At 41.6% G+C, this 24,935-nt stretch overlaps 2 pseudogenes across 1 annotated transcript in view; both read right to left on the bottom strand.

The window, feature by feature from the left end:
* The window catches only part of LOC145516332 (histone-arginine methyltransferase CARM1-like), a 244,702-nt pseudogene that overhangs the window by 36,333 nt on the left and 183,434 nt on the right, over positions 1-24,935 (bottom strand). Inside the window, exons 7-8 of the transcript XR_014061308.1 lie at positions 19,881-19,971; positions 871-952 (exon numbers count right to left, since the gene is read on the bottom strand). The product of XR_014061308.1 is annotated as a histone-arginine methyltransferase CARM1-like (transcript). The remainder of the gene's footprint in view (positions 1-870; positions 953-19,880; positions 19,972-24,935) is intronic.
* On the bottom strand, positions 21,502-22,345 carry LOC145539607 (transformer-2 protein homolog beta pseudogene; annotated as a pseudogene).

Raw genomic sequence — 24,935 nt, 5'->3', positions numbered from 1 at the left:
ATTACTTTTTCCCTGAAGACAGGAGCTGATTCACAGATGGAGGCATGAGCCAAAATATGACAAACAGCCTCTATCTAAACTAATTCTGGGGCTTTTGCCTAAGTTATTAGGAAAAGGCAGGTTCTCCTGTGGGACTTAGTTACAAGGATATGAAGTTGTAGCTTCTGATGCCACCTTGTTACCCTAAGGAGAGATCCTGTCTGGCAACAGAGTAAAATCACAGGAAATGGAGATAAGTGGTAAGAGTAGAAAAACCAGACCCTTGTGACAATGTCTGAACTTGTGCAACAGGTCCCTGAAGCAAGCTCTGTCTCCAGCCTTTGCAGTATTGGAGAACCAATAATTTCATTCTAGTTTAAGCCAGTGTGAGTCGGGTTTCCTCCCACTAAAAACTGAAAGAGTTTCAGATAATGCAAACTTAAGCTGTCTAAGGTTACACAGCTAGATGGGATCACAACTGAAACCCACATCTGTCTAACAACAAAACTCCTGCTCCCAGCTATTTATTATCCAAAGCTTCCCCTTCTATTATGCGTTTGGTCACTAGAATCAATGAGAGAACATGAATTATTGAACAAGTATGAGGGCTGAATGTGTGCATGGGAAGAGTCAGGACACTTGGAGAATTAAAAGTTACTTATCAAAATTCAGTCAGAAAATCTCTTTGCTTTCAACAGTATCATTCTCTGAGAATTTTCCTAACTGATCAGGAGATCAGAGGTTGAAAACTTGAAACAGTGTTCCAAGGAGCTTTTTCTTTGCTTCTGTGATGGCTTAGCCTAGAGCCTGGCAGCACAGCTCTTCCCAGGTGCATGAGTGAGTAAGCGGATGAATCAGTAGATAAACACACGGGAAGAAGAGCCCACTTACCACTATCGGCTGTCTGGAGGATTCCTCCACCACGGCACCCTGGAGACTGGACAGGCTGACCCCGAAGAAGCACTGCTGGTACCTGAAACAGATGGCAGAAAGCAACACCATGCGTCTTGTCGTGTCTCCCCAAGCCCCACGGAACTGTAATGCACTGCATGGCTACCTCATGGGTCCTCTGCCCTGGGGCAAGCACGAAAACATGTGAAGGGCAAGAGGTTGATAGGGGGCAGAGGAAGAAACTCGCTCTAAAGACTCTGCACTTGGGGTGGCGAGAAAAGCAAGGAGGTAATTGAGGTGGAGGAAATTACTTGTGGGGAGAATACTGGCAAGGGTATTTACAGGCTGAAAGGCCTTTGGGTCCCCACCCTTGACCTCACGCCACAAGGTGGCTGCCTGTTCCAGGACACATCTTTCATGTCCTGAAATACAATTCCTTGGCCTTCTCATTATCTCAACCCAGAGCACAACTGGAGACCTCCAAAGTCTCTTGATACTCCCAACGTTTACAGAAATAGATATCCTTTTCCTGTTCTTCCATAGCCACTCATGCACCTTGATGGCATTTGTTTTGGTGGCCGACACCTGGTCTAGTGGAGAACTGGAACCCACTCATCACTGTCCATTGGGCATTTCTTCTCAATTCTGGGGTCAGGGCCATCTGGACCACAGCAATGGGCACATTCTACAAATGCTCCCTCCCTCCCCTCAGTGAGCCAGATGTGGAGTAAATGCTCCAGCACATGCCTGGGGCGGGAACACAGCAAGAACTCCCTGCTGGCTTGGCTAAAGGTCTTGGCTTTCAGCGAAGAGATCTGGGGTGTAGATTAGCATTAGCATTAGTTGCTTAGTCGTGTCTGACTCTTTGCAACCCCATGGACTGTAGCCCACCAGGCTACTCTGTTCCATGGAATTCCCTAGGCAAGAATACTGGAGTGGGTTGCAATTTCCTTCTCCAGGTGATCTTCCCGACCCAGGCAACAAACCCGGGTCTCCTGCACTGCAGGCGGATGCTTCACCATCTGAGCTACTAGGGAAGCTGTCTTTAGCGTCTGAGCTACTAGGGGTGTGGGTTAAGAGTGGCTTTACTCAAATTCTTCCACTGCCTGGCTGTGTTCCTTGGGTGAGTTATCTGAACTCGGTGCTTCAGTTTCCTTATTTCTAAAATGGGGATAATTGTAAACTCATTTTGTAGGGTTACAGTAAGGGTTAAATGAGTTAACACAAGTAAAGCACTTTAAGCAGTGCTTAGCATTTTGTTCCTACTATATAAGTGCTGGCTATTATTCTCTGAGCTTCACCTTCTGAGATAGCACAGAGGACTAAAGCAGTGGTTCCCAGTAGGACTGTACCATGGGATTACTTGGAGAGTTAATTAAAAATTCAAATTCCCAGGTACAACTGCAGTGATAAGGCTGGGAGACCTTATCACTGGAGATTGAAGGCCTTTGAGATGAGAAAAAGTTTTCCCTACTAAGGCTGTGTGTGTGTGTGCTGTACAGAATCAGATGGGAATTCAGTTCATTAGTTTATATTCCTCCCCAACCCAATGCCTGCTGACCTGTAGGGAAGAGAAAAAAAAAAAACATAGAATAAACATAAAATGTGGATTACAGTTAGATTTTAGCCAAAGGAAGGCTCTCAATCAGGAGACAATGCCTCAGACGCCCTGTGGGAGGCAGGAAGGCTTAATATTGTTAAGTCAACAGCCAGTCCCCAACCTGCAGGCGAAGCACTGGCCCTTCAAGCCTCTTACAGACCATGAAAGGCTTGTACAATTTCTCACCTCTGAGCTGTTGCTTGCTTTTCCTTCTCCCCAGAATATTCCTTCCCCTCCTTTGCCCCATTAATTCCTACTCAATCTTCATGACTCAGCTCAAATATTTCCACTTGAAAATGTAAAGCCTGGACAGAATAAGAGACACAGATGCATAGAACAATTTTATGGACTCTGAGGGAGAAGGTGAGGGTGGGACGTTCTGGGAGAATAGCATTGAAACATGTATATTATCATATGTGAAACAGAACACCATTCCTTGTTCGATGCATGAGACAAGGGCTCAGGGCCGGGGCAATGGGATGACCCAGAGGGATGGGATGGGGAGGGAGGTGGGTGGGGGGTCCAGGAAGGGGAACACATGTAAACCCATGGCTGATTCATGTCAATGTATGGCAGAAACTATTACAATATTGTAAAGTAGTTAGCCCCCAACTAAAATAAAAAAATAAAAAAAAAAAAAGAAAAAGAAAATGTAAAGCCTGGTATTACAATTAAACATTCAAGTTTTACCCTCTTAAAAGCAGAAGTTATTCTTTTTCTTTCAGTGTATATTTAGCACTTAGCATGGGACCTCGAACACTGTTAGTACATAAAAACATCTATGTACCTATCTTTGTATTTAATGAATGAATGGAGAACTGGGCACCTAAATGGCCCTGTGTGGGGGCCAGTGACAATAAGGACAATGTTGTGCTCCGTCATTTCTGACTCTCTGCGACCTTACAGACTATAGCCCGCCAGGCTCCTCCTTCCGTGAAATTTCCCAGGCAAGAACACTGGAGTGGGTTGCATTTCCTACTCCAGGGGATCTTCCCCACACAGGAATCAAACTTGCTTCTCCTGCATCAGCAGGCAGATTCTTCACCATCGAGCCACCTGGGAAGCCCAATAAGGACAATGAGGAAACGGAAAATCATTTGCCAAAGTCTCTCCCGCTTCATCTCACTCCTAACACTCTCTTCCATCATGGACCAGAGACAGATTGCCCATAGGTACAGCCAAACTGCTGTATGTCACTTTATAAATACACATAGCAGAAACAAGACTCCTGTCATCCTGGAAAATGTTTGGAAACAGAACACTGTAAATTTAAGCAATTTTTCTCAGTATTCAGAAAGAGAGTGAAAGTGTTCTTATGGAAATAAGCCACTGTCACCAAAGTTTTTATTGGAGGGAAATGGGGAGAAGGAGGAAGGGGAAGCGAGGATGGTGGCAGGAAGGAGGAAGAGGTGGAGAGAGGGAAAGGAGAGGAGGGGAGAGTCAGACAGAGTCATAGAAGTTCCCAGAAAGCCCAGAAGCACTCAACCTTGTCTGTCCTTGGGAAGCCCCTGGGAAGCTTTTACAACTTGCTACAGCCTGGACTGAACCCCCCAGTTGTGATTTATTGGATCTGGGGGTGTAGCATTAGCACTTATTTGTTTCCAAAGCTCAACAGGTGATTATCCTAATGCATGACCAGGGTTGAAGACTACTGAGTCAGAGGTTCTAGAATCCTGGCCAAGAAGGTGAAAGGGAAAACCCCGAAGGCAAAGACCGCCCTCCATCTGGCAGTGGCTGAAGCTGGGAACTGCTCTCAGTTCTCTGTGTACTAGTCTCTGCATTCAACCTCAGCTGTGCCACTCGCTTTATGCCAATTAAAACCCAGCAGCCATGACCAGTGTGGTGCAAACGGGAATTGTTCCCGGGGCAGACAGAGAGCGGTGGGCAGAAAGCCCACTGCCTGGGTTTTTAAAATTTTTCTGGCTGGACCATATTTACAATTCTTAGAAATCTCCAACCTCCTTCTGAAATGCATCAGAAGATAATTAAAGCAGATGGGAGCTGGCATCGTTCTGGATCTCCTAAGATACGTTGTCGGGGATGGATCAGGAAACGAATCTGTTGACTTGGAAGCTGGAGATAATTTCCATTGTTTTTGTCATATGTGGGTTCTATTTTCCAAGTTAGTTTATGGCCTCTTTATGAGTGCGTAAGGTGGAGTCTACATGCATTTTTTTTTCTCCTGACTTCAAATTTCAAGTGTCCCCGTCTCCTCTTCTCCACCATAATACATGCAACATCTTGAAAAGTACTGCAGGTACAGTCCAGAAGGAAAACAATCTTACACTGGCTATACTTAAATACAGCCAGAATACAGAGAAAGAGGCCAGCCATTCACCATCATATCAGCCTCTCCATGGTCTCCATACAGAGCTGAGCCCGGAAAAGTATCCATGAGAATCTTTGCCCTGGAGTCTCTTTGGTTGTTGCCTCTCCTCTGACTTAGCGTGGTCTTTTGTCCTTTCTCCTCCTTCACATCTCTCCTCCCGTCACAGTGTCCTGGATCTGTATCTGAAGGATGGTGGTACAGCCCACCACCCTGCCAGCCAGGTTCTCTTGCAGAAGTTAACAGTGGGGGGTTTCTCTAATGCACGCACTCCTTTGTCTTGCTAATATGAACACATGTTCTCAAAGCATAACTGAGACGGTTCCCTATAACAAAAATCTCTGTGAAACTAACACAACATTGTAAATCAACTATACTCTAATATTAAGAATCTTTGCTTCCTCTTTCTATTCTGACCAAAAAAACTTTCACTCATCCCCATTAAAAACTTCCTTTAGAAAGGCAGAAAAAAAAAAAAAGAAAGAAAGAAAGAGAAGGGAGAAACGTAAGGGAGGAAGGATAACCCTTTTCTGCTGTTTGACAATTAAGCAACTTTTGGGTATTTAGCGGAATATGTTCTACCAAAATTAACAACCAGTGACATGCTAACCCCGGTGAGCTACAGTCCATGGGGTTGCAAAGAGTCGGACACGACTGAGCAAGGACGCACAACATGCTAACCTGAGGAGAGACACATATAACCTTAAGAAACAGGAGATACAAGCAAGGATCCAAGAATGTCACCTAAGCCACACACAATGCTGACGATGTAGCATAAGAGGGTGTGGTTGGAATGGCCTGCTGGGAATGACTGGTAGGAGAAAGATACATGTCTAGAAACATATTGTGTCTTTACTTCTTATACATTCCTTTTATATAGCAGGGCTTGAAGCTTGGTTGTTTTTGACAATTTTCTACATCAGTAACATGTAGACATACTATTCTGTAAAGTGGTATCTATAAAGATGCTCAGCTCATTATGTCTCTGGTTCCGCTGGCTTAAACCCCAGCAAAGTAAAGCGGCTTATACTTTACATGCGTTGTATTTATATGCTTTTGCATTTGTAAAAATAGGTTTTTTTTTAGTATAAAGGAGAAAGGGAAATGGATGCACAGGCTTTAAAAGAAACCAAGCTTCAGGCTGTCTCTTCCCTAAGAAGATAGGGAGAGCTGGGAATTCTGTAAAGGAATCCTGTAAAGGAATCCTTCTGTAAAGGAATGGAGCATTGTTCAGTGTACCAACAGGAATCTAGACATTACTGGTTTGCACAAGAACAGGGCCCACAGAAATGGATCAGAAGAAAAACTGCATCAGTCAAGACAACTATGGGGGACACCTTTTGTTCATTCTACCCAGCAAATACTTTCCTCTTCTCCTGGTTATAGCACCAGATTTTCTTCTGAAAGACACCTTGTCCTCGCTCTCAGTTCTTGAGGTTTGGATGGCTTGATTCTGCCCTCAGCAATAAAGTCTGCTATGTAGCTGAGTTGTAGCCAATCAGAGTATCTTATCTCCTTGGCCTTGATGATGGACGCCAGGGTTAAGCACGTGACCCCAGGATACTCAAGTGAAAGACTTTTGTTCAAACTGTTACAACAGAGAAGTGGCCATGGAGCTCTGAGTTTATAATCCAGATTTGTCAGAAACCACATTACTGCCACGAGGGAAGAGCCCTATCCGAATGGAGTTGAGCTGAGGAGCAGAGACCTGAACCCAATGAGTGTCTGTGCCGTGGGATCCATTTGTGCCTGAGAAGCTGAATCTACTCTCGGTCTTTTCAGATACATTAACCAAAAATATTCTTTTTCGATAAGTCATTGTTTCATTCTTTTTTTGTTTTTGTCACTTAAAACTACACGAGTCTTAACTAAAAAGAAAATAGCTAATAAGAGTCTGTCATATGTGTCATGAATATAATTCTGATGAATAGTTTGCCTAATTCAGGGGAGTTCTAATTCTGTGAGTATGGAATTAAAGTGCTTTAGCTTCGAGTGTGTAGAACCAGACCCAGGGATGATGAAGTAATGTCTGCTGAACTTGAACTCTGTCTGGAAATGGACAGCTCTGATGCCCGAGGATCCAGAAATTGGAACAGTGTATCCCTTACTACACAGATCTGGATTTGTAAGGGCCCAGCAGCAGAGTATTATGGAAGAGCAATGGGTTTGATACAGATTACCAAAAAGATGAATACAGAAACTGAGGTCCATGTCATGAGCAAAAGTCAGTGAGTTCAAGAGCTGCAGACATAAAAGGAGAAGCAGAGGAAACATCAAGAAGAAATACTGGGTAGCTGAAAGACTACAGTCCCAGGAATCACTGCAATATAAATGAAACAGGAATAGTGGTATATGAAAGTCCAAACACGGTTACATTGCTGGTGGCATTCCTGCCAAAGTTCTCTGTGACGCTTTGTGCATATATTTGGCTTCCAGCAAAATTCTGATTGTATCTCACGGTAATTTGAAATATTCTTCTTTGGTTCACATGGTACTTCTATGAACTAGTGACTATCAGGGCCAAATATATTTTTGGGAAAGACCAGAAGGCCTAAAATTCTAGCTTTACCAAAAGTACTTTTAGTAGAAATTTCAGTTTGGGGGGAGGATTGGCCCAGGAACAAACCCATCCAATGCCTTCACAGTAGAATTGAGCAGCTTGTCCATTCAGTGGAGTGGATTCCCTTCAAGATAATATCAGCCACACCATGGTCAAGAAGGCATTCAGTAGAGTCAGAGTAGAGAGGTGCAAGAAAGGAGCTCTCGCCGCCTGTGGTAGGATTCTGCTTACATTCATCTTCCCTTGTCCTTTTGCAAGCACAGATTCCAATTTCTGTAAAGAACAACTGACTACAGGCCACCACCACTGCCTTCCCTGCCACCTGCTCTTTGTCAAGCATGATGAGTGCTTGTCATCACTCAAAATACTCTGAAAAGGAAACTGGGAAAGCTCTTTCGGTTCCGTAAGTGGTATACTATTACCTTTTAAAGGTCAGCTCAGTTCCTCCATCTTACCTGCCTCTGGAGTCCTCAGCCAGGTGTTCTGCCCTCACTGTGTCAAGGAGTGGGTTCATCTGACCCTGTGTGAGCACGACCCAGCACGGCCTCACCAGGAGCTCTCCGCTCCTGCTGTGAGGAGCCCTGACCCGAACTTGGTATCCCTGCATGCACAACCAGAAGTTCAGACTACTAAACGTTAAGGAGTAAACAGCTGGCCAATGAAGAGGTTAACAGCCAATGGATGAACTCACTTCTTTCCAATCCTCTATATAAACAGTCCTGACATGTAGTTCATGAGACTTCCTGAAGATGGTCCTGAGGGACCCAGTAATCTCTTGGTATTTGCTACCTGGTGGTGATCAGCTCAGAAATGCACTTTTGCATTAGTTCTGCCTCCTTGCTTTCCTCACTCTGGTTTCTCCTCATTCTTGTTTCACTGGGACTGCATCAGTTCAGTCGCTAAGTCATGTCTGATGCTTCGTGACCCCATGGACCGCAAAACGCCGAGCTTCCCTGCCCATCATGAACGCCCGGAATTTGCTCAAACTCTTGTCCATCGAGTTGGTGATGGCATCCAACCAATTCATCCTGTGTCATCCCCTTCTCCTCTGCACACATTAATAAAATAGCTTATGAGCTTTGCCTAAGACCCTCATTACTGGGGAACCCAAGCTAAGACAATTAATATGGTTGGGATGGTCCCTGAATGTAGACCCTCAAGACGGAATTACTGGTAAGTTAAGATCCACTGCACTGTTGCTCACTGCCTCCAGGCTAACGGCCCCTCATTGCTGTCAGGCTGGTAACTCCAGCACAGAATGAGCACGAAGTATATTCCTACTCCAGGAGGAGATAACTAACACAACAAAACATTGCAGAAGCTGGTTAATATTTTCTGCAGAGAACCATGGAAATAGGTATTGGAGTGGATTTTAAGGGTGCTGGATTGGGGTTTGGAGGGAGTGCATGTCAGGAAAATTCAGTCACTCAGTCGTGTCTGACTCTTTGCGACCCCATGGACTGCAGCACACCACGCTTCCCTGTCCATCACTATCTCCCAGACCTTATTCAAACTCATGTCCATTGAGTCAGTGATGCCACCCAACCATCTCATCCTCTGTCGTCCCCTTATCCTCCTGCCTTCAATCTCTCCCAGCGTCAGGGTCTTTTCCAAGGAGTCAGTTCTTCACATCAGGTGGCCAAAGTATTGAAGTTTCAGCTTCAGCATCAGTCCTTCCAATGAATATTCAGGACTGATTTCCTTTAGGATGGACTGGCTGGATCTCCTTGCAGTCCAAGGGACTCTCAAGAGTCTTCTGCAACACCACAGTTCAAAAGAATCAATTCTTCAGTACTCAGCTTTCTTTACGGTCCAACTCTCACATCCATACATGACTACTGGAAAAATCATGGCTTTGACTAGATGGACCTTTATTGGCAAAGTAATGTCTCGGCTTTTTAATATGCTGTCTAGGTTGGTCATAACTTTCCTTCCAAGGAGCAAGCGTCTTTTAATTTCATGGCTGCAGTCACCATCTGCAGTGATTTTGGAGCCCAAAAAATAAAGTCAGCCACTATTTCCATTGTTTCCCCATCTATTTGCCATGAAGTGATGGGACCACGTGCCATGATCTTAGCTTTTTGAATGTTGAGTTTTAGGACAGCTTTTTCACTCTCCTCTTTCATCAAGAGGCTCTTTAGTTCTTCTTCACTTTCTGCCATAGGGTGGTGTCATCTGCATATCTGAGGTTATTGATATTTCTCCCGGCAATCTTGATTCCAGCTTGTGCTTCATCCAGCCTGGCACTTCTCATGATGTACTCTGCATAGAAGTTAAATAAGCAGGGTGACAATATACAGCCTTGACGTACTCCTTTTCCTATTTGGAACCAGTCTGTTGTTTCATGTCCAGTTCTAACTATTGCTTCTTGACCTGCATACAGATTTCTCAGGAGGCAGGTCAGGTGGTCTGGTAGTCCCATCTCTTTCAGAATTTTCCACAGTATGTTGTGATCCACACAGTCAAAGGCTTTGGCATAATCAATAAAGCAGTAGTAGATGTTTTTCTGGTATTGTCTTGCTTTTATGATGATCCAGCGGATGTTGGCAATTTGATCTCTGGTTCCTCTGCCTTTTCTAAATCCCGCTTGAACATCTACAAGTTCAAGGTTCACGTACTGTTGAAGCCTGGCTTGGAGAATTTTGAGCATTACTTTGCTAGCATGTGAAATGGGTGCAATTGTGTGGTAGTTTGAACATTCCTTTGCATTGCTTTTGAGATTGCAAAGAAAACTGACCTTTTCCAGTCCTGTGGCCACTGCTGACTTTTCCAAATTTGCTGGGATATTGAGTGCAACACTTTCATAGCATCATCTTTTAGGATTTGAAACAGCTAAGCTGGAATTCCATCACCTCCACTATCTTTGCTCATAGTGATGCTTCCTAAGGCCCACTTGACTTCACATTCCAGGATGTCTGGCTCTAGGGATCACACCATTGTGGTTATCTGGGTCATGAAGATCTTTGTTGCATAGTTCTGTGTATTCTTGCCACCTCTTCTTAATATCTTCTGCTTCTGTTAAGTACATACCGTCCTTTATTGTGTCCATCTGAGAGGGTAACAGGCAGGAAGGCCAGGGGTCTCCAAACGGAGGAAATAAGCTGCAAGTGTCAGACATTTTTTATCTCTCTCTTAAGTGGCAGGAGGAAACAAACTAGTGTTACATTTTCCCCCTTCTCTATACAAATTTAAAAAGAGGTTTATCTTAAAATTCTGTGTTGCCATAATGACACCTGGTTCCACCTGAACTTAACATTTCTCAAACCTTGAGCTAACCAATGCATTTTTCTTATGGAAATGTTTGTCTTAATCTATGTTAATGTGCTATGTATTTACCCTAAAGGCTCAGGCTCAGAACCAACTTGACAAACCAGTATGTTATACTCATACATTGTTCTCCTAGTCTATGTTAATGAAACTCTATATTTGTATGGAATTTGTATGGAATCTTTCTTCAAGATTCCTGTCAGTCGTTTTATGGCCTGGGATGACTCACCTGGTGCCAGGGTTATCTCAAAATGCATCTTGTGGGTAAGGGGCCTGGTGCCATTCTCTGAGTTTTGAGACATTTCCTTTCTTTCATTAGCAGACTGCTAGTAGCTATGTAACATCCAGCTAAAGACTGGGGGGGGGGGCACTCTTTCTGCCCCCTTCTGATGTCTATGTCAGAATTTTCTCTATCTCTTTCATACTTTAATAAAACTTTATTACACAAAAGCTCTGAGCAATCAAGCCTCCTCACTGGCCCCGGATTGAATTCCTCTCCTCTGGAGGCCAAGAATCCCGGCATCTTTCGTGGTTCAGCAACAACCTTTCACATCTTTGCATGAAATGCTCCCTTGGTATTTCTAATTTTCTTGAAGAGATCTCTAGTCTTTCCCATTCTATTGTTTTCCTCTATTTCTTTGCATTGATCACTGAGGGAGGCTTTCTTATCTCTCCTTGTTATTCTTTGGAACTCTGCATTCAAATGGGTATATCTTTCCTTTTCTCCTTTGCCTTTCGCTTCTCTTCTTTTCTCAGCTATTAGTAAGGCCTCCTCAGACAACCATTTTGCCTTTTCTGCATTTCTTTTTCTTGGGGATGATCTTGATCCCTGCCTTCTGTACAATGTCAAGAACTTCTGTCCATAGTTCTTAAGGCACTTTATCAGATCTAATCCCTTGAATCTATTTGTCACTTCCACTGTATAATCGTAAGGGATTTGATTTAGGTCATACCTGGATGGTCTAGTGGTTTTCCCTACTTTCTTCAATTTAAGTCTAAATTTTGCAATAAGGAGTTCATGATCTGAACCACAGTCAGCTCCCAGTCTTGTTTTTGCTGACTGTATAGAGCTTCTCCATCTTTGGCTGCAAAGAATATAATCAATCTGATTTCAGTATTGACCATCTGGTGATGTCCATGTGTAGAGTCTTCTCTTGTGCTGTCAGAAGAGGGTATTTGCTATGACCAGTTTGTTTTCTTGGCAAAACTCTGTTAGCCTTTTCCCTGCTTCATTTTGTACTCCAAGGCCAAATTTGCCTGTTACTCCAGTAACAGGCTTGACTGTTACTTCTTGATTTCCTACTTCTGCATTACAGTCTCCTATGATAAAAAGACATCTTTTTTGGGTGTTAGTTCTAGAAGGTCTTGTAGGTCTTATTGACAAGGCACTCCCAGGATTCAACATTCTAGCAGATACCATCATTAACAGTCTACTGGGATGTCACTGTGAAGAACTTTCATCATGATGGCCTGTAGTTAATGAGATGGAGATTTCAGAATCTCTGTAGTGTAGTAATTTTTTGAATTTATTTTTTAATTGGAGGAAAATTGCTTTATAATGTTGTATTCATTGTAGCATAGTATTGAAGAAGGAGTCTAAAGGCTCAGAGAGGTGGAAAAGCTAGATGGATTGCTGTGGAAGGCCTAAGAATGTTCCAACTAACCTTTCTCAGGCAAAGTCCAGGAAACTCTCGTTTCATAAAGATAACAGGGAACAAACAAGGAGAGAGCAGAGGCATTTTTGAGACATTTAAGGTGGGCATTCTCAGTACATAAAGGACAGTGACACGGCATGTGGCCATTAAACCGTGGTCTGAATGAGCACCACCTGGACAGAATTTCAGAATTAAGAAGCAAGAAAGCAGTAATGAACCATCATGGGCAAGAATGACATAATTACTGTGTTGGACAGCAAGACTAGAGTGACAGTCAGGGAACCCTGACCCAGAGGCATCTGTGCTGGTTGCTAACAGATCCTAGTGTTATGAGAGAGGTGAAATAGATGCAGAATCACTAGGATAGGACTCAAACTCTATAACAACAACAACAACATAAAATTTGTTATCTTATGAGCAGGATGATGTCAATTGTCTCAATGGAGATTTGGTCCCTCATCCAGTTTCCAGATCTGGTTTCTGGATCCAGTGACCACTGGCCCATGACTGAAGTGGAAACTCAGTCCCCTGAGGGAGGAATCTGCAGCGCCATCACAGGAACATATAAGGAACAACTTCCAAATCTTCTCTGTGGAAAAGCAACTATGTTGGAGAAAGGAAAATATATAGATTTTTTGAAGAATGTGAGGTAAGAAGTCACGTTGATATGAGAAATTTTAGAGTATCTCTGGTTAGTAACAGCTTATGAAGGTAGCAGAGGAAGGTCTGATCAAGTCTACTACACATGGTGTCCAATGAGTTCATCCCTACCCTGTGGTTATTTCCTCAGTCCCTGAATGTACAACTGGGAGAGAAATATTCAGCACCTGGTAAAATCCTTAAACTAGCCTGTAAAGAAAGGGCTATGACAGTAGTATAAGGAGAGGACCCATCCTTAAATTGAAACTCCCCGTTCCCCAAGTAGATAACACTGATATCTTTAATTTATAAATAAGGGAACTTGCCTGGTGGTCCAGTGGCGAAGACTGTGTTCCCAATGCAGGGGGGCCAGGTTCAATCCCTGGTCAGAGAACTAGATCCCACATGCTGCAACTAAGACTCGACACAGCCAAATAAATAAACACATAAATATAAAGTTTTTTTATAAATAAACTGTATCTAAGAGAAGTTAGATTAATTTGGCTGTGTTTACAGTTAGTAATGGACAGAACCAAGAATCAAATGCAGTTGAATCTAGCTCCAGAGTCTGATTTATCTATTAATAGTGGTTAGCTACTGCCTACTTGCCTGTGTCCATGGACAGAGGAGGCTGGCGGGCTGCAGTCCACAGGGTCACAAAGATTCAGACATGACTGAGGGACTAAGCATGCACAGACACACTTGCCTACACCTGTATATTCTATAACTGCAATAAATATAACAAGGTAAACGAGCACCATCTCAAACTTCTCGAAAATATATGGTTACTCCTCTTAATTGTTCCTATGTATATATTTTTCTCACATATTTATTTACAAGAATCCATTAAAATTTGTATTTAAAGATCTTGGTTTGCATCCACTGAACCAATTATTTTCAGTAATGTCAATAGTACCTATCACATAAAGAAGTTTTACAGCTGAGAATAATGATTGTTCATGACTGAGCCTTACTCTGAAGAGATATTTTTCAGTCTTAATTAATAAGGGCAAAAAAATCTTAGTCAAGTGAGAAAAGAAAATTATTAACTTTGTAGGTGACTGCTACTAACAGCAGAATGTAGTAATCTTGTCTATTAACAGAAAACCCATGACTCGTTATTTAAAAACAGTAAAGTTATATGCATACTGCATATTTAAATTAAAATGAATTTAGAGTTAAATGCATATTTGAAAGAAGGTTAAGTGAAAAAAGTAAAATATAAAAGAAGGAAGTGAATACCAGTTAGGGTGGGGAAGCCTTTTACCAAATAAAAGAAATAAATTGTAAAAGAAAATATTGGGAGATTTACATACATACAAGTTTCTAACTTCTTTTGTGATAAAAACCACCACAAAGAATATTACAAAGTGAAGTGAAAAGTCTGAAGAAAATACAAGAGTCTTAACATCCTTAATATATAAGCAATTCTTATAAATAATGCATTTGTCTTCTAGTCAGCCAAAATGTACTGAACAATTATGATGAGCTAGGTCAATTTTCATTTCAATCCCAAAGAAGGGCAATGCTGAAGAATGTTCAAATTATCCTATAGTTGCACTCATTTCTCATGTTAGTAAGCCTATGCTCAAAATCCTTCAAGCTAGGCTTCAGCAGTACGTGAACAGAGAATTTACAAGCTGGGTTTAGAAAAGGCAGAGGAACCAGACATCAAATCGGCAACATTTGCTGGATGGTAGAGAAAGCAAGGGAATTCCAGAAAAGTATCTACTTCTGCCTCACTGACTATGCAAAAGCCTATGACTGTGTGTATCACAACAAATTGTGGAAAACTCTTAAACAGCTGGGACTACCAGACCACCTTACCTGAGAAACCTGTATGCAGGACAAGAAGCAACAGTTAGAACCAGACATGGAACAACCAGATGGTTCAAAATTGGGAAAGAAGTACAACAGGCTGTATATACATTTCACATGTATATCATGTGAAATGCTGGGCTGCAAGAATGACAAGCTGGAATCAAGATTGCTGGACATCCAAAGTCTATGGTTCTGGGGAGAAGTCTGGCCTGGAGTTCTAATTATGAGACTTGTCAACATAAAAACAATATTTACTGCCAGGAGCCTAAATGAGATCAGTAAGAAAGTGAGCACAGACAGAAAACAGAAGACATTTAAGAACTAACCTGGAATCAATCTAACAAGGAAGATTTGAGTCAGGAGGAACAGTCAGCAAAGGAGACTTGGTGCCAATAAAGGAGGTGGGAAATCAGGCTTAGGCTCCAGAAGTGAAGAATCAAAGGTGTCGAGTGTTGTTGATATTAAGTCAGGTGAGGATTGATAATGGGTTGTAACTGGTGATCTTATCTACTTAGTCTGTTAATTATTCCTCAATCTCTCAGCTCACTCCCGTAGAACATACAGACTCACTGCTTACACTCACCTCCTTCTCTCAACCAGCATTTTCACTTCTTTGCCTCTTCTAATGGAAACTGAAAATCATGCAAGCTTTCACTACCTGATCCTTGGATCCATGCAAGGAAGGACCCGCACACTAGCAATCTAAAGCAGAAACTTCCTTATACAGGGAGAGGAAGTAGACGCAGAGTGAAGACTATGAATTTTGATAACTATATATTAAAAAACTCTGTTGACTGAAAATAAAACCATTCAAATGTACTAGCTATCAAAGAAATACAGATTAAAAATAAATTGGCCACCATTTTTTTTGCAAATCAAATTGGCATTTAACAAAACATAGCCCGTATGGGCAAGACTCAGCAGACATTCTCATATACCACTGGTGGAAGTGTTAATTGGTGAAACTTCTCTACAGGGCAATTTGGCAACATACAAGAATAATTTTTTTAAAGTTCGTTCTTCACATCTTTTGGTCCAGTGATTCTTCTTCTAGCTATTTATTGTAAGGTAATAATCAGAATGCACAAGATTTCTATAATAGGATATTCACTTCAGTGTTGCTTCCAACAGAATTTAGGGTATAGAAGTCTATAAAATTCTATATTCTTGTGGAATATAGGAACAATACCTTAGTGGTGTTTCCTAATAGAAGGAATAGAATTAAAATGGTGGTGGTAGTGGTTTAGTCGCTAAGTAATGTTCATCTCTTTTGCGAATGCCATGGACTGTAGCCTGCAAGGCTCCTCTGTCCACGGGATTTCCCAGGCAAAAATACTGGAATGGGTAGCCATTTCCTTTTCCAGGCGAGCTTCCTGACCCAGGGATCAAACCCAGGTGTCCTGCATTGCAAGTGGATTCTTTACCAAGACTGAGCCACTAGGAAGCCCACAGGGTTAAAGGAGTAATTAAATAATTCAATATCCAACATTGGAGCGTAAGTCAATAAATTATGAGACAGCCACAAAAGAAATAACCTGTAGCAATAGAATATCTAAAAGACATGAGAATATGTCAATAAGGCATTGATAAAGTTTTTAAAAGTGCTATAAAATGTATTTATGGTAGTATTCTAATTTTATAAAGAAAAAGAAAAATGAGAAAGATATCAACTAAAATCTTAGTGGTAATTATTTCCATTCATGCTTGAGATTATAGGAGTTTCTACTTATTCAGAAATATTTTCTGGGGGCCTACGATGTGATAGAATTCCAGACCTTGCAGTGCTTATGTTCTATGCAGAGGGATACAGACAATAAGCAACAATAAATAAAGGAACGATATATCTTTTAGGAAGTGGTAAGCACTGTGGGGGAAAACACAGAGCAGGGAAGGTGTGGTTGGGAGTGGCATGGCTGCCACTTCAAATACGGTGGTCAGGCCGGGTCCTATTGAGAAGGTGGTGTTTAACAAAGACATGTGGTGAAGGAATTAGCCATGTGACTTTGGAGGGAAAAGTATCCCAGAGGACGGTCAGCACATGCAAGGCTGTAAGAAGGGAGGGAGCTGGGTATGCCTGAGGATAAAAGGGAAGCCTGGGTGGCTGGAGTGCAGTGAACACAACAGTCGGGAATGAGGAAGCAGATTAGGTAGGACTTACTGGAAGACTGTGAGGATGTTGGGATAGACAGGTTAAGAGCTGTTGCAATAACTGAGATGAGAGATGGCACTTTGGATCAAGAGGAATCAGTGCACATAGGGGGACTGGTCAGATTCTCCCTTGGACAACATGGCACGGGGGGGTTGTTGGCATACCCACTCTTGGCACAGCTGAGAATCCCTGGTTAAATTTACAGTCAGCCCTCTGTATCCGTGGTTTCATAGCTGCGGATTCATATGTAGAACTACAGAACACATTTATTGAAAAAAAATCCACATATAAGCGGGCATGCGCAGTTCAAACATGACTTCTTCAAAGGTCAAATATTTTTAAAAGTAAAACCAACACAATTTACCGATGGTTTCGGCATAGAGGACAAAGAAATAAGGCCTTCAAGATTTTGGACCTGAATTATTAGGAAGATAAAGTTGTCAGCAATTGAGATGGGAAGACTGTGGGTACAGCAGGTGTGGGCGCGAGCGGGTAAGGTCAGGAGTTACACTTTGGACATGGTGAGATATCCAAGAGGCACTTGCTGTGGAAAAGTACAGATTCACAAGACAAGTCTGAGTTGGGGAGATACACTGGGAAACCATGAGCATAAAGATGGTATTTGAACTGTAGGAATCATCAAGGGAATTCTGTAGACAGAGGGGATGTCTAAAGACTGCATGCTGGGGCAATTCCAACATTAAGAGGTTGAGGAGACAAGTAATGACCAGAGAAAGACTCGTTGAGATAGAGACCACAGAAGCAGAAGAAAAAATCAAAAGAATGTGGGGCAAGGGTGCTCTGCTGATGACCTAGAGGGCTGGGAGGCAGTGGTGGGAGGGAGGCTCTAGAGGGAGGGATATATGTATACTTAGGGCTGATTCATGGTATTGTACAGCAGAGATCAACACAACATTGTAAAGCAATTATCCTCCAATTAAAAATAAATTAAAAAAAGAATGTGGGGCAAATATGTGTTTCAAATGCTGCTCAAATGCTGGTAGTTACAAAAGTTGAGAAGTGATAACTGATCACTGGATTTAACAATGTGGAGGTCAGGACACTGGCCACCTTGGAAAAAATGGTTTAGGTAGAACGTTTGGAGAGAAATCAAAGTGGGGGCCGAGGGATGTGACTAGAGACCACGAAATACAGACAGCTCTTCTGAGGAACTTCACTGCAGTAAGATAAGTGGTGGCTGACGGGGGAAGTGAGGTATAAAAAAAAATTTTTTTTTCCTGATGGAATGAAGAGCATGTTTGCAGGTTTGATGGGGAGACAAGCCAGTTCACCATGACTGTTAATACTGTCCAGGTATTAATAAGTAAGATGGCAGCAGATGGTTGGGAGGTCACATAAGAAATGCCTGGACAATTAACCTCCCCTATAAGTCTGCCATACTCTGTCACCTGAAACTCCTATCTCTCCAACCTCTGCATTTAAAATAGAAACATTTAGGGTCTACATGACCTACATGACATAATTGCTACCCCCTCACCACACACATATTCATACACTAAGAGGCCATTCATCTCCATTGGAAAGTCTGGCTTGTAGTTTCAAAATTACAGATTAAGCAGACTCTGTAGTAAGAAAGCCAATTTTGCAAGAAAAAACTGGGGAGAAAGAAAAATCGTAACTCTCTGATCTCACTCCTCACAGAACTCCTCACAAAACCCAGGAAACCAAAGCATCTCCTATTTGCTTCTCCTGCACCAGAAGATGGCATTACCAAGAGAAAGTCCTGGAAATCAACTCTGGATATCTCTGCTGGACAGCTCTGCATACTTCAGCCAGAACTCAAAGGTTCTATTTTAGCATGCATCCTAATCCACGTGTTGGCACACACCTGTGCTTCTTCCTACGCACCTAACATTTGCAGTCAGATGGTGTCTGTTCTGTTTCTTCCTCCCATGGGTCCAACACCATCATTCTCCTCTTTTCTAAAAACCAATCTCAAGAAAGAAAGGCAGAAGGACGACTTCCCTGTGGTCCAGTGGTTGGGAATATGCCTGCCGATGCAGGGGACATGGGTTTGATCCCTGGTCCAGGAAAACCCTACATGCCACAGAGCAACTAAACCCTTGCGTCAGAACTCCTGAGCCCGCTCTAGAGACCATGCGCTGCAATAAGAGAAAGTGTGCGCACAGCAACAAAAACCCAGTGCAGCCAAAAATAAATAAGTAAAAAAGAAAGGCAGAAGGAATGGTGACTTAAAATGGTCAAACTGTCAGGGGTTTTATGTTAGCTTTCATTTTACAAATGAAGAAATCAAGTCTGGAGGGTGATATGAACTGCCCCAAAGTCACCAGCTAATTAGTAGGAAAGCTCCAAATTTTTTTGATCAACTCCTTTACATCAAGGTATATAGAGTGATCTGTTCTCTGACAAAGGCATGTTCTTGCAGAAACCATAGTTTTGGGCCAAAGGAATGGATGGAGGAAGTGGAAAGAGGAAATGGTAGGCAGGGGAGGGTGCTATTAACTTTAGCATTAGGGCAGTATTTTGAATGGTATTTTGTCTATTTCGGGGGCTTCTCTGGTGGCTCAGATGGTAAAAAATCTGCCTACAATGAGGGTGACCCAGGTTCAATGCCTGGGTTAGCAAGATTCCCTGGAAAAGGGAATGGCTACCTACTCCAGCATTCTTGCCTGGAGAATTCCAAGGATAGAGAAGCCTGGTGGGCTATAGTCCATGGGGTCTCAAAGAGTCACACACAACTAAGCAACTAACACTTTCACTTCTATTTCAGTAATTCTCAACAAGGGGTGATTTTGCCTTCCAAGGGGATGTTTGGCAACATCTGGAGACATTTTTGGTTGCCACAACTAGTGGGAAGGTGCTTTTGGCATCCAGTAATACATGCCAAGAAAGCTGCTAAACTTCCTACAATGCCCAGGTCAGCCCCTGCCCCCAGTTTATGACCCACCGTGTCAACAGTTTAGAACACTGGTTTACTCTGAAAAGGAAGAGAAGAGAGAAAAGAACATTACCAAAAGTTGGCTCTGGAGCAGTGTTCCATGTACAGCTGCTCATCAGAAAAGGGGGCCAAGTGGACGTTGCTGAATGTTGGGACCATCATTCCTATTAAGTAAAAGACAACAGGCTCAAAGTTGACTCCTACTGCCTTCTGATTGAAGATGCTCACTTGCCACTCAACCAGTTCCTTTCTTTCATTCCATCTCAGTTATCACACAACAGGCTAATGGTAAAGCTGCCTCAAAGCAGTGATAAGAAAACTAGGCAGCAGATTGGAGGCGATATAAGAGGCTATCACAGCAAGTCACAAAGCTATGCTGTAATGAAAGCTTAGAGTCTTAGGTGAGGCCTTTAAGTTGGCTTACTGGCCTTCTCAGCTATTGGCTTTTTCCTTTTCCTATGCTCGATGCTTAGAAATCTGGGCATTTCCTTCATTTATTTATTTACTTTTACTCTTTTCATTTGTGCTTATTTAAACACAGTTCTCAAAACATTTGAGGGAAACTGGGCCTCCTTTGGTAAGCAAAGGAGACCTGAATATAATATTTAAAAAATGAACAGTCAAAGTCTTCAGATCATCCACAACACAGGTATAGTGCTCCCTTCTTTTTTCTCAAACTCTGAAGCACCCAGTTCTTCCACATAGTCTTAAAGCTAGAAGATCAAGAGCACATTTGTGGTAGAATGTATTCATCACTTGCTGATAACTAGTTGAAAGACCATTATCCCCTTGTAACAACTTTAAGAAATAGCCTTTTGAAGGCACACATTGTATAACTCATTCCCTGCCGTATATAATACAGATTACACAAAGGCTGACAAATTCACATTTATATAAGCATTAAGCATTTGCTGTATTGAAAGATCTTTAGTTTTAACACTAGCAGTATAGAGTTATAAAGCATAATTTTTATCACTTAATTGCAGGTATACAAAGTATGGTATGTTTCATGGACTGGAGGAAAACGGGCATTTCTGTCTAGAATTTACTACTGACAATCTAATCTGAACAGTTCTGCTAAGCATTGATATGTTAGTAAGAAGTGTAAAAATCAAACTGTACTGTTACTTTTTGCCACTGGCAGCATTTTACACACAGGCTTTGATCTTCAGAATACCCTGGATTTAAGAAGAAAACCATTTACATGAAGTTCTATACAACAGAAACTTCTCAGCAGTCAAAATTTTAGACTGTAAAATAATACATGCAAAACATACTTTTCTGAAAACACTTAACCTTGAGCAAAGCACTGAACTACACAAATGCAGAACGAAAACAGCATTTCAACTCCACCAAAAGTAGTTATCATAAAAGGTGTAAGTCACCTAACTTCGCTAGGCACTGTTCACTTTTTAAACAGGAGATAATAAAAAATACTGTCCACAAACAATATCCCAACTCTAGGACATATTTCAGGAAATCTTCATCTTCATGCTTTGGCAGTGACAAGGTGAGTATGATTAAGATCTGGAACATGATCTGTATCATCCATGACTATAAGAGGGAAGAGGTGACCATCTTCTCTATATCTGATCCCTGTCTTGAGCAGCTCTCCATCCTCCTCTTTCTTTATGTGGTATGCTTTAATAGTCCCAATCATCATAGCCTCAATCATATCCTTGTCATAAGTAATCTCAACGGTGTGAGCTGCCATAGGTAGGTCTCCCCATGTAAAGTCCTGGTTGGAGTATGTGCTCTTTTTGTTATAGAGTGATCAACCCTAATCCTATGTCCATCAAGCTCAGTTCCACTGGCACGCTCTTTTTCTTCCTTGGCATCATTGACATTTTCCAAGTATACAAAGGAAAATCCTATTGAATGTCTAGATTGCTGGTCATACACAATAGACACACATCAGCAACTGGGCCATATTTAGAGAACACTTCTCTTAGATCTCTTTCTGTACTGTACAAGCTCAACCCAAATACTCCAAAACAACAGTTGGGTCAAGATTTGCCCGATCCCCAACACGATGCCTGTGAGTTCACATGGGAGAATGACTGTGGCAATGCCATCTTCCATAATCTCTACTGTAAGATCTGCTATGGAACATACTACGGGAGCGGGACTGAGATCGTGACCTTGTATATAACGCCTTCAAGAACTTCTTCTGGATCTATACTTAGATTCAGATCTGGACCTATACTTAGATTCAGATCTGGACCTGGACTTTGATCTGAAATGCCTGGCATCTTCCCTGGAGTGAGACCTTGCAGGGCTATGCCTTGCAGATTTCGCAGATCCATGGGCACCTTCACTTTGGAAGCAGAATGGTATTCCCACCTGCTGTAGCTCTGCTTGCCGCTGTTGCTCAATACTTCTGCTGTCACCACTAGATGTGCTTCAGTCGAAGCTGCCAACCTCTCGTGCCTTCTATACAGAGGCTCAGCCGCAGCCTTGCGTCTTGTACCATGCACCAGTCTCCGAGCCACTGAGAGCTGAAATGCTCTGCGCTGCCTCAGAGTTCAGGCTCTCCATTTATTTTTTTATTTTCTGTACAAACAACTTTGCCATAAACAAATCATTTCATTCATAGTATTTTCAGAGGTGATCAGAGAAAAATAATCTACATTCAATCCTCCTATCACATTACTGTTAGTATTTTCATTCTCAAACTTTGTTGATGTAAAACCTTACTATCTTTTTAAGTGCTATTAGAATCTATCCTTTTTTTTTTTTTTAATAAATTTATTTATTTTAGTTGGGGGCTAATTACTTTACAATATTGTAGTAGTTTTTGCCATACATTGACATGAATCTATCCTTATGTGCTGGCTCACCATCCTCCATGCCAGGAAGCCACACTTGCATTTTGTTCCTGACATTTGCAGTGAAAAGGGGAAAAGGCATTTACTTTAGCAGAAAACAAACACCTAGGCTGGCATGCCTGAAGTTGGGCCTTTCTGGGCAGGCAGACGTGGTGATCAGCATTATTACTCTCATGATCTAAAAAACTATAAATCCTGTAATTATCATCATCATTCTAATAACAGGATCTAAGATTTCTTGGTTATGTCAACCCTGCCTTGAACCTTTCCATAGGCTTTCCATGTATTAATTCATTTAATTCTTACAATAATATAAAGCAGGTACTATTATTATACTCATTTTATAAATGAGAAAACTAAGAAACAGGGAAATTTAAATGATTCAGCCATAATCACAGAGCTATTAAGTAGAAGGAAAAAAACTCGGGGAGAAGTCCCTCTTATAGTCAATGGTCTCATACTTTAGCTATGTTCTCTGTGATGTCTCTTAAAATTGAAAAAATCATTTCATTCATAGTATTTTCAGAGGTGATCAGAGAAAAACCATGGGTGTAACATCATTCACATTTCTCCATCTAAATATCTCAAGCACTGTTGTCAAAACAGTAATGACTGCTGGTAGTTTTTCAAATTTCAAGGGTATTAAACAACTTTGGAAAAGTCAAATGTATCATTATCTGTGTAAACTTGTGAAGTTTCAGAGCTCTGAGCCCAAGTCTAAAAGGAATTTCAAAGATATCAGATAAAATGGAGGAGAGGAAATCATCAAAGGTAAAATACAAGAAAAATTCCAAGAGAAGAAGAAAATGAGTCTTCTGATTTAACATACTCATTACATATCCTAGAGAAGGAAATGGCAACCCACTCCAGTATGTTTGCCTGGGAAATCCCATGGACAGGGGAGCCTGGCAGGTTACAGTCCATGGGGTCACAAAAGAGTTGGACAGGGCTTAACAACTAAACAAATAACAACTACACGTACAGCATGGCAATTTAAAATGTTTCATCTTAAGAAAACTAGAGATAAAGAAACAATACTAAAAGCATCAAGATGAAAAAAGTATCCCATTCTAAAAGTTCAGAAGTCAGAATGGCATTGGACTTCTCAATAGTAACATAGGAAACCAGATACTAAAAAAAGATGCCTTAAAAATACTGAGTAAAAGTTGTTTTCAAGTTAAAATTCTCTATCTAACAAAATGATAATGCAAGGACTCAACAAAGTAACTCTCAAGCATCCTTTCTCCAGAAGCTATTGGAAAGTATTCTTTGCTGAAAGGAATGGTGTAAATCAAAAAAGAGAAGACAAAAAATGATGACCAAAAGTCAAAGTAGAACAGCCATGCAATAGGACTAGAGAGCCACCAGTTCGTGTGGTAGAGGAGGACAGAGAATTACAGGAGAATTCCACAAAATAAATACTGATAGGCAATCTGTCAGACCTGTTAAAGCATGGAAAAATCAGTCATGAGTATACAGAAAACTAATGAAAAAACAAGGCAATTAACTCTAGGAAGAACAAAAGATTTCATGAAAAAGATACATAGTCATATGTAACCTGGTGGGCTACAGTTCATGGGGTCACAGAGAGTTGGACACAACTGAACATACATACAGAGAAGATGCAACTACTATATCACCTGACTCAGCACTGAACAGTATTTACATTGTCATAATGATGTAAACATTGATTATTGATTTAAACCAAGTAATAATCTAAGTCTATACTGCCTTATAGTTTAAAAAAAGTTCTAAAATCCAAAAAGCTCTGCAAAGCAACAGATTTTTGTTAGGTTTGCAACATTATATGATGGCAAGACCTGACCTGAATTGACTTGAATTTATAGTCTTTACTTATCCCTCCTGAGAAGCCTGTATGCAGGACAAGAAGCAACAGCAAGAATGGGACATGCAACAATGGACTGGTTCAAAATTGGGAAAGAAGTACGTCAAGGCTGTATATTGTCACCGTGTTTATTTCACTTTTAAGCAGAGTACTTCATGGGACACGTCAGGCAGGATGAATCACAAGCTGGAATCAAGACTGTCAGGAGAAATATCAACAGCCTCAGATATACAGTTGATACCACTTTAATGGCAGAAAGCAAAGAGGAACTAAGGAGCCTCTTGATGAAGGTGAAAGAGTGGAGTGAAAAAGCTGGCTTAAAACTCAACACAGAAGAAACTAAGATCATGGCATCCAGTCCCATCACTTCATGGCAAATAGATGGGGACAACAATGGAAACAGTGACAGATTTTATTTTCTTGGGCTCAAAAATCACTACGGATGGTGACTGAA

Source organism: Giraffa tippelskirchi, chromosome 1, assembly GCF_054371585.1.
Source record: "Giraffa tippelskirchi isolate mGirTip1 chromosome 1, T2T-mGirTip1v1.2.pri, whole genome shotgun sequence".
Lineage (NCBI taxonomy): Eukaryota > Metazoa > Chordata > Mammalia > Artiodactyla > Giraffidae > Giraffa > Giraffa tippelskirchi.
This window is presented reverse-complemented; position numbering and strand designations above follow the sequence as displayed.